We start from the raw sequence: 7794 nt of genomic DNA, 5'->3' as shown, positions 1-7794 counted from the left end.
AGGGTCTAGCTCAATTGAGCATGTGAGCCGATATTTAGCACAGTTGGGCATGATTTCAGCATCAGACCCGTTGCGTGTAAGGTTTTTCGCGCAATCTGTCACAGGACCAGCTTTTGGGTGGTACACCTCGTTGCCACCAGATTCAGTCCGGACCTAGAAGCAACTGGAAGAGCAGTTTCATGTGCAATATCACTCAGAAGCTACCGAAGCTGGCATTGCCGATCTGACGCAGGTGCGGCAGAAGCGGGGAGAGACGGTGTCTGATTACATTCAGCGTTTCAGGACTGTCAAGAACCGATGTTATTCGGTCCGTTTAACTGAGAAAGAAGCGGTCGATCTGGAAGTGGTAGGCCTCGCAACGCCGATCAAGGATCTGGCTTTCCAAGTGGACTACAATTCACTGGCGCATATGGTCCAAAAATTAACATTGTATGAGCAACGCCACCTAGAATTGTACCAAGACAAGTTCAACCGCCCGATAGGCCTGGTCGAGGCAGAAGAAGTTGAAGACTTTGCAGAAGATCAGGAAGTAGCCGTGGCTGATTGGACTCGGGGGGCAGCCCCCGTGTCCTGCAAATGGGTGAAACAACAAGGGCTTGCAAAAGGGTTTGACTTTGATATAAGCAAAACTGAGCAGATATTCGATTTATTGCTGAAAGAAAAACAGCTGAAGTTACCCGAAGGCCATAAAATCCCTACGGCGCAAGAAATGAACGGGAGACCGTACTGCAAGTGGCATCACTCGTTCACCCATGCCACCAATGACTGCAAAGAGTTGCATCGGCAGATCCAAATGGCGATAGAACAGGGCCGTCTGATCCTCGGTCAGTTTGCCATGAAAGTAGACACGCACCCGTTTCCTGGTGTTAACATGGTGGAACTCAATCACTCCACGGGGTGCGAGCCAGGTTTCTCATTCGAGGTTAACATGGCAGGGCCTATAGACTGCCATGGCAAGGATAAAGAAGACATCAGTCACTCCCGTGGCAAAGATAAGGAGGAGACCGATCCACGCAACCGGCCCCGATATGATGACAGACGGTACCTCACCGAGGAACAAGTAAGGAACGTGCGGTACCAACGACCGCTCTCCGCGCATCTCCTGAACAAATATGAGCATCAGTACGACCGACGTCGGGGGTACGACATGGATGACAAAAGATATCATCGGTCTGATGTTGACAGCAGAAAATATCGTCGGTATGATAGCAACGACGAAAGATATGAGCACTGCGCTAAAGAGAAGCCAAGAGAGCAGGAAGACATGGACAGACACTGGGATTGTCCCTTCTTTAAGCACTGCTGGGACTCAGGAATGAGCCGATTGCCTATAATCGACAACTGCCCGGAATGTAGACAGCAGAAGAAGGGCGCAAGTGAGGTTTCAGTGTTCAAGCGTCTAGGGCCTCTTCCACCTCAGAACCGACGAGCTGAGTCATCTCGAGAGGAAGACTTTGAGGAGTCAGAAGAAGAAGAAGAAGATAGATACCATCGGCCAAGGTGGTGCCCTGACGGACTCAGTCACTCCCAAAAGCGTAGGGTTCAGAGGCTACGTAACTTGGAGGAAGCCGAAGCGTAGTACCTGTACACGTTGAGGAAAGCGCGACCTGATCTGGCCGTGAAAATTCAGCAGACTTTGGAGACAGAGATACATCCGCCAAAGAAAGAATGGCGCCCCAAACAAGCAAAAGCCGATGTGAAGGCATCGGCTGGCACAAACATGGTGTTCATACTTCCGTCAGAGTTTTGTGCTCCAAGAACTGAAGAAGTGCCAGTAGCACAGTTTGACTGCGGTCCACGGCCGGTTATCTTTGAAAAGCCACGAGAGAAGAGCTACAGGCATTTGAAGGCCCTGTACCTAAGAGGTTACATCAATGGGCAGCATGTCAACAAGATGTTGGTTGACACGGGAGCGACAATCAATATAATGCCATACTCCATGCTACGGCGTTTGGGACGCTCTAACGCAGATCTGATCAAGACCAACGTCACACTAAGCGATTTCAATGGCCAAGCATCAGAAGCGCAAGGCGTTCTGAACGTAGATCTAACCGTGGGCCGAAAAACCATCCCTACGTCATTCTTCATCATCGACAGCAAAAGCACCTACGCTGTCCTGCTAGGGAGGGATTGGATTCACGCCAACTGCTGCATTCCATCTACGATGCACCAGTGCCTGATACAGTGGGATGGAGATGAAGTGGAGGTCGTTCATGCAGATGACTCGATCGAGATCTCATTAGCTGGCATGAATATTTGGGATGCAGACGACCAAGAGCCGATCTCTGGAGTCAGTTTGGACGGCTGTGAGCGCATCGAAGCTTCAAAAAACGGGGTGAGGCTGGTCTTATCCACCGGCCTGACAGAGTAGCAAGACTAAAGGCAATGGACGTACGTGGCAAGGCCGATCCCTGCGATCGGCCCCAAAAAATAAAAAGTAATGATCTCACCTTAAGCATGTCACGTAGTCGTCATAGAGTACCGATAAGTTGTAAACCCTCATTGAGCAATTCAATGGAAAAGGAGGCCGATTCCAGCAATCGGCCCAAATTATCCTCACCATATGTTTTGCCTGTGTTCAGCATCGATCTAGCAGGCGACGGAAAGCTAGGATATGGGTTTACATCGGCTGATGAGCTAGAAGAGATTGACATTGGTCTTGGGGATAAGCAACGACCAACATTTATCAGCAAAAAGTTAGATCCGCATCTGAGGGGCCTAATGATAGCCTTGTTGAAAGAATACCCAGATTGCTTTGCCTGGGATTACACAGAGATGCCCGGGTTAGACAGGAGCATCATTGAGCATCGGCTCCCTCTGAAGAAAAGATTTCGGCCGTTCCAGCAGCGAGCACGACAAATGAAGGCCGAAATTTTAGAAGAAGTCAAGAAAGAGATCGAGAAAATGTTGAACGCCGGGTTCACCAGGCCATGCAGGTATGCTGAGTGGATTTCTAGCATCGTGCCTGTAGAGAAGAAGGACGGCCACTGGCGCGTCGCCATAGATTTTCGGGATCTCAATAGAGCCACTCCAAAGGATGAATATCCAATGCCGGTAGCAGAGACATTGATCAATGCAGCTACTGGTCATAAGGTTTTAAGTTTCATGGATGGAAATGCCAGTTACAACCAAATTTTTATGGCTCAAGAAGATATACACAAGACTGCATTCAGAGTACCAGGATCGGTGGGCTTGTTTGAATATGTAGTCATGACATTTGGACTGAAAAATGCCGGCGCAACATACCAAAGAGCCATGAATTACATCTTCCATGATCTGATCGGCAAGTTGGTGGAGATTTACATTGATGACATGGTAGTCAAGTCTGTTTCAGTGGAAGGACACTTGGAAGTTTTGCGACACTTCCTGGACCGAACTAGAAAGTTCGGACTAAGAATGAATCCAAAGAAGTGTGCTTTTGGTGTAACGGGCGGTCAATTCCTGGGTTTTTTGGTTCATGAACGCGGAATTGAGATCGGCCTGAAAAGTCAGGAGGCAGTGCGAACGATGAAGCCACCTACCACGAAGAAAGAACTCCAGTGTCTCATCGGCAAAATCAACTTCGTCAGAAGGTTCATCTCCAATTTGAGGACGGATTGAGCCGTTCATGGGGTTGGTAAAAATTAAAGCTGATGAGGAGTTTCGCTGGGGGGCAGAGCAACAGCGAGCATTTGACGAAATTAAGGAGTATCTAACGAAGCCACCTGTGTTAGTTCCGCCCCAGCAAGACAGGTCATTCTACATTTACTTGTCAGTAGCTGACACTTCCATCGCCTCAGTGGTGGTGCAAGTTTATGATGGTCTGGAGAAAGTGGTTTTCTACCTCAGCAGAAGGATGTTGGATGCAGAAACTAGGTACCCTGAGATCGAGAAGTTATGCCTCTGCTTATTTTTCACCTGCACCAAGCTTCATCACATCTTGCTGTCAGCGGAAATTGTCGTTATATGCAAATCAGATGTCATCAAACATATGCTGTCGGCTCCTGCGTTGAAAGGCCGACTTGGTAAATGGATGTTTGCATTATCGGAATTTGATATCCGGTATCAGCCCGCGAAAGCAGTCAAGGGACAGGCGTTGGCCGATCTTATTGCTGAACGAATCAACACTGATATAGCAGCACTGTCTGTGCGTGCATGGGCTATGTTTTTCGATGGATCGGTTTGTGATGATGGTTGCGGCATCGGCGTTCTACTCGTGTCACCCCGGGGGGCAACGTATTCCTTCTCCATCAGGCTACCTACCCCTTGCACCAACAATGTCGCTGAGTATGAAGCAATATGCAAGGGAATGGAGTTGCTATTGGAAGCCGGGGCAGAAGCAGTGGAACTTTTTGGAGACTCCAAATTGGTGATTTCCCAACTCACGGAGGAATACAAATGTGAGAGCGAGTCGCTCTTCCCATTATGGATGCAATGCCGTGAGCTGATGGCACAGTTCAGGTACATAAACTTCAATTGGATCCCAAGGTCGCAAAATACCGAGGCAAACGATCTCGCACAAATGGCGTCAGGCTACAAGGACGTAGTAGATGGGGCTGATGTTCAGGTACAGTTCCTGGTACCAGATGACTGGAGAGCCGATATCTTCAATTACTTGAAAGATTCGGCTCGGGGGGCACCTAAACGGATAAGATACAAGGCTATGAAGTATGTCCTTATTGGGGATGACATGCTCTACAGAACTTTGGAAGGGTTACTCCTCAAATGTTTGGGAACAGCCGAGTCAAATCGGCTCTTACACGAGGTACACGAAGGCGCCTGTGGAACTCACCAATCGGCTCATAAGATGAAATGGCTGATCAGGCGATCGGGATTTTATTGGCCCACCATGCTTGAGGATTGTTTTAAGTACTATAAAGGGTGTCAAGCATGTCAGAAGTTTGGGAGCATTCAGATGGTACCCGCATCAGCGATGAATCCCATCATCAAGCCTTGGCCATTTCGAGGTTGGGGCATGGATATGATCGGCAAAATTAATCCTCCATCGAGCAAAGGCCATGAGTGGGTTCTGGCCATTACAGATTATTTCACTAAATGGGTGGTGATGGGGTTCGTAGCATAGAAAACAAAAAATTTCCTACCGCAAGACGAATAAATCCAAGATCTAATCTATGGAACACCCAAGATCTAATATACCAAGATCGAAGAAACGAGAAGATCATGTGAGACTAACCCTCGAAGATTTCCAAAGCCTACGAGATTAGATCTCGTTGTTGATGTAGTCGATCATCCTGTGCTGCAATCCGGCAGCACTTCCGTACTCGGTCGTGCGTACGGTGTCGATGAAACCCGTCCTCTCCCCGTTCCAGCAGGCAGCGGAGGTGTGGTAGATCCCCTCGGAATCCCAGCAGCACAACGGCGTGGTGGTGGAGGTGGAGGAGAAATTCCTGCAGGGCTTCGCCAAGCCCGCGCAGGAAGAAGGAGGAGGGAGAGAGGGGCGGCTAGGGCTTGGGGGGATGATGTGCTGCACCCCAGCCCTCCCCTCCCTCTTATATAGGCGTGGGGGGGCTGCCTTGGCCCCTCCTCCAAGCCTTTGGGTCGGCCAAAACAAGGGGGGGAACTTCCCCCCCAAGTTAAGTCCCTATTTTCAAGGGATTTGATCTTATCCACTTGGTACAGCCACATGGGCCTTGGGGGGCTGGTGTGCATGGCCCATGTGGGCCTATGCGACCCCTCCGGTCCATGTTGGTCGTCCGGGATAGGTGGGCCCCACTAAGGTACCCTCTGGAACCTTCTAGAACCTCCGGTACAATACCGAAAAATCCTGAACTTTTCCGGTAACCCTGAAAATGACTTCCCATATATGAATCTTATTCTCCGGACCATTCCGGACCTCCTCGTGATGTCCCGGATCCCATCCGAGACTCCGAACAAACTTCGGTCTCCATCTCATATTCCGAATCTACTTATGCGACATCGAACCTTAAGCGCGTCACCCTACGGTTCGTGAACTATGCAGACATGGTCGAGACTCATCTCCGACCAATAACCAATAGCGGGATCTGGAGATCCATAATGGCTCCCACATATTCAACGATAACTTAGTGATCGATTGAACCATTTACATACGATACCGATTCCCTTTGTCACGCGATACTTTACTTGTCCGAGGTTCGATCATCGGTATCTCCATACCTTGTTCAACCTCGTTACCGACAAGTACTCTTTACTCGTTACCATGGTATGTCATCTCTTGTGATCCAATCACATGCTTGCAAGCTAATCAGACGACATTCCACCGAGAGGGCCCAGAGTATATCTATCCGTCATCGGGATGGACAAATCCCACTGTTGATCCATATGCCTCAACTCACACTTTCCGAATACTTAATCCCATCTTTATAACCACCCATTTACGCAATGGCGTTTGATGTAATCAAAGTACCCTTCCGGTGTAAGTGATTTACATGATCTCATGGTCGAAGGACTGGGTAACTATGTATCGAAAGCTTATAGCAAGTTGAACTTAATGACTTGATCTCATGCTACGCTTATTTGGGTGTATGTCCATTATATCATTCACCCAATGACATAACCTTGTTATTAACAACATCCAATGTTCATGATCACGAAACCATGATCATCTGTTAATCAACAAGCTAGTTATACAAGAGGCTTACTAGGGACTCCTTGTTGTTTACATAACACACATGTATCAATGTTTCGGTTAATACAATTATAGCATGGGATGTAAACATTTATCATGAACACCAAGATATAACAATAACTAATTTATTATTGCCTCTTGGGCATATCTCCAACAGTCTCCCACTTGCACTAGAGTCAATAATCTAGTTTACATTTATAAAGATATAACACCTTGGCCTTCTGGTGCTTATCATGTTTTGCTCACGGGAGAGGTTTTAGTCAACGGATCTGACATGCTCAGAAACGTATGTATTTGCAATTCATTTGCGTCTCAACGCATCACTCATTTTCCAAATGAGTCGGCATATATGCTTAGTCCTCTGGTGGAACCTTAATTCCGTGGTCTGAAATATGTCACTAATATTGTCACACACAATATAGCTTCAAAGTTCTGACACTATCGGAACTACACCAAGTTCTCAAAGAACTCCTCGACTTAAACATCCTCAGTCATTGTCAAAAAAAAATGACATACTCTGCCTTTGTTTGTAGAATCCATCACAACATTTAGAACTCATCTAAATCTAGCATAGACTTCTTCTAGCTTATTGTGCTACCTTTTAAACAACACTTAGCCTAATTGAGATTGAAATTTTTATTTTTATATGAGAGCAAACTAATATCGATGCAACACCTTACAGCGATTTGTTTGTCATTACCCCATACAAAACTATATATATATATATCCTTGGTTCTTCTAAAGCACTCAGGGATATTCTTACTGTTGTCCAATGATCATCACATGAATCATTCTGGTATATGCTCCTAACTCTTTAGAGCACAGGACATCTGATTGTGTACATATTATTTGTGATCTAAAATCACTCATGTGTTTTTACTCATTGAGTGTCAAATACACTCAAGTCTTGTTTAAACCTTCACATGAAAAAAAAACTTCTTAATACTTTTATATTGAACTACTTCAATATTCATTCTATGTACTTTAACTTAAACTTATTATGTGTTTCAATCTATCTTCATAGATCTTGACACTAAATATGTTTCAGTTCATATCCTTTCATTGAAGTTAATTCTCAATGAAATCTTCTAATCACATCAAGTACATGATTACATTATTTATAATCAACGATATGTCATCTACACAAAGTATTATAAATATGTCTCGGCGCTCCCACTTAATTTCTT

The sequence above is a fragment of the Lolium perenne genome, chromosome 5 (assembly GCF_019359855.2).
Source record: "Lolium perenne isolate Kyuss_39 chromosome 5, Kyuss_2.0, whole genome shotgun sequence".
In the NCBI taxonomy this organism is placed as follows: Eukaryota; Viridiplantae; Streptophyta; class Magnoliopsida; order Poales; family Poaceae; genus Lolium; species Lolium perenne.
Note: the sequence above shows the minus strand (reverse complement) of the source record.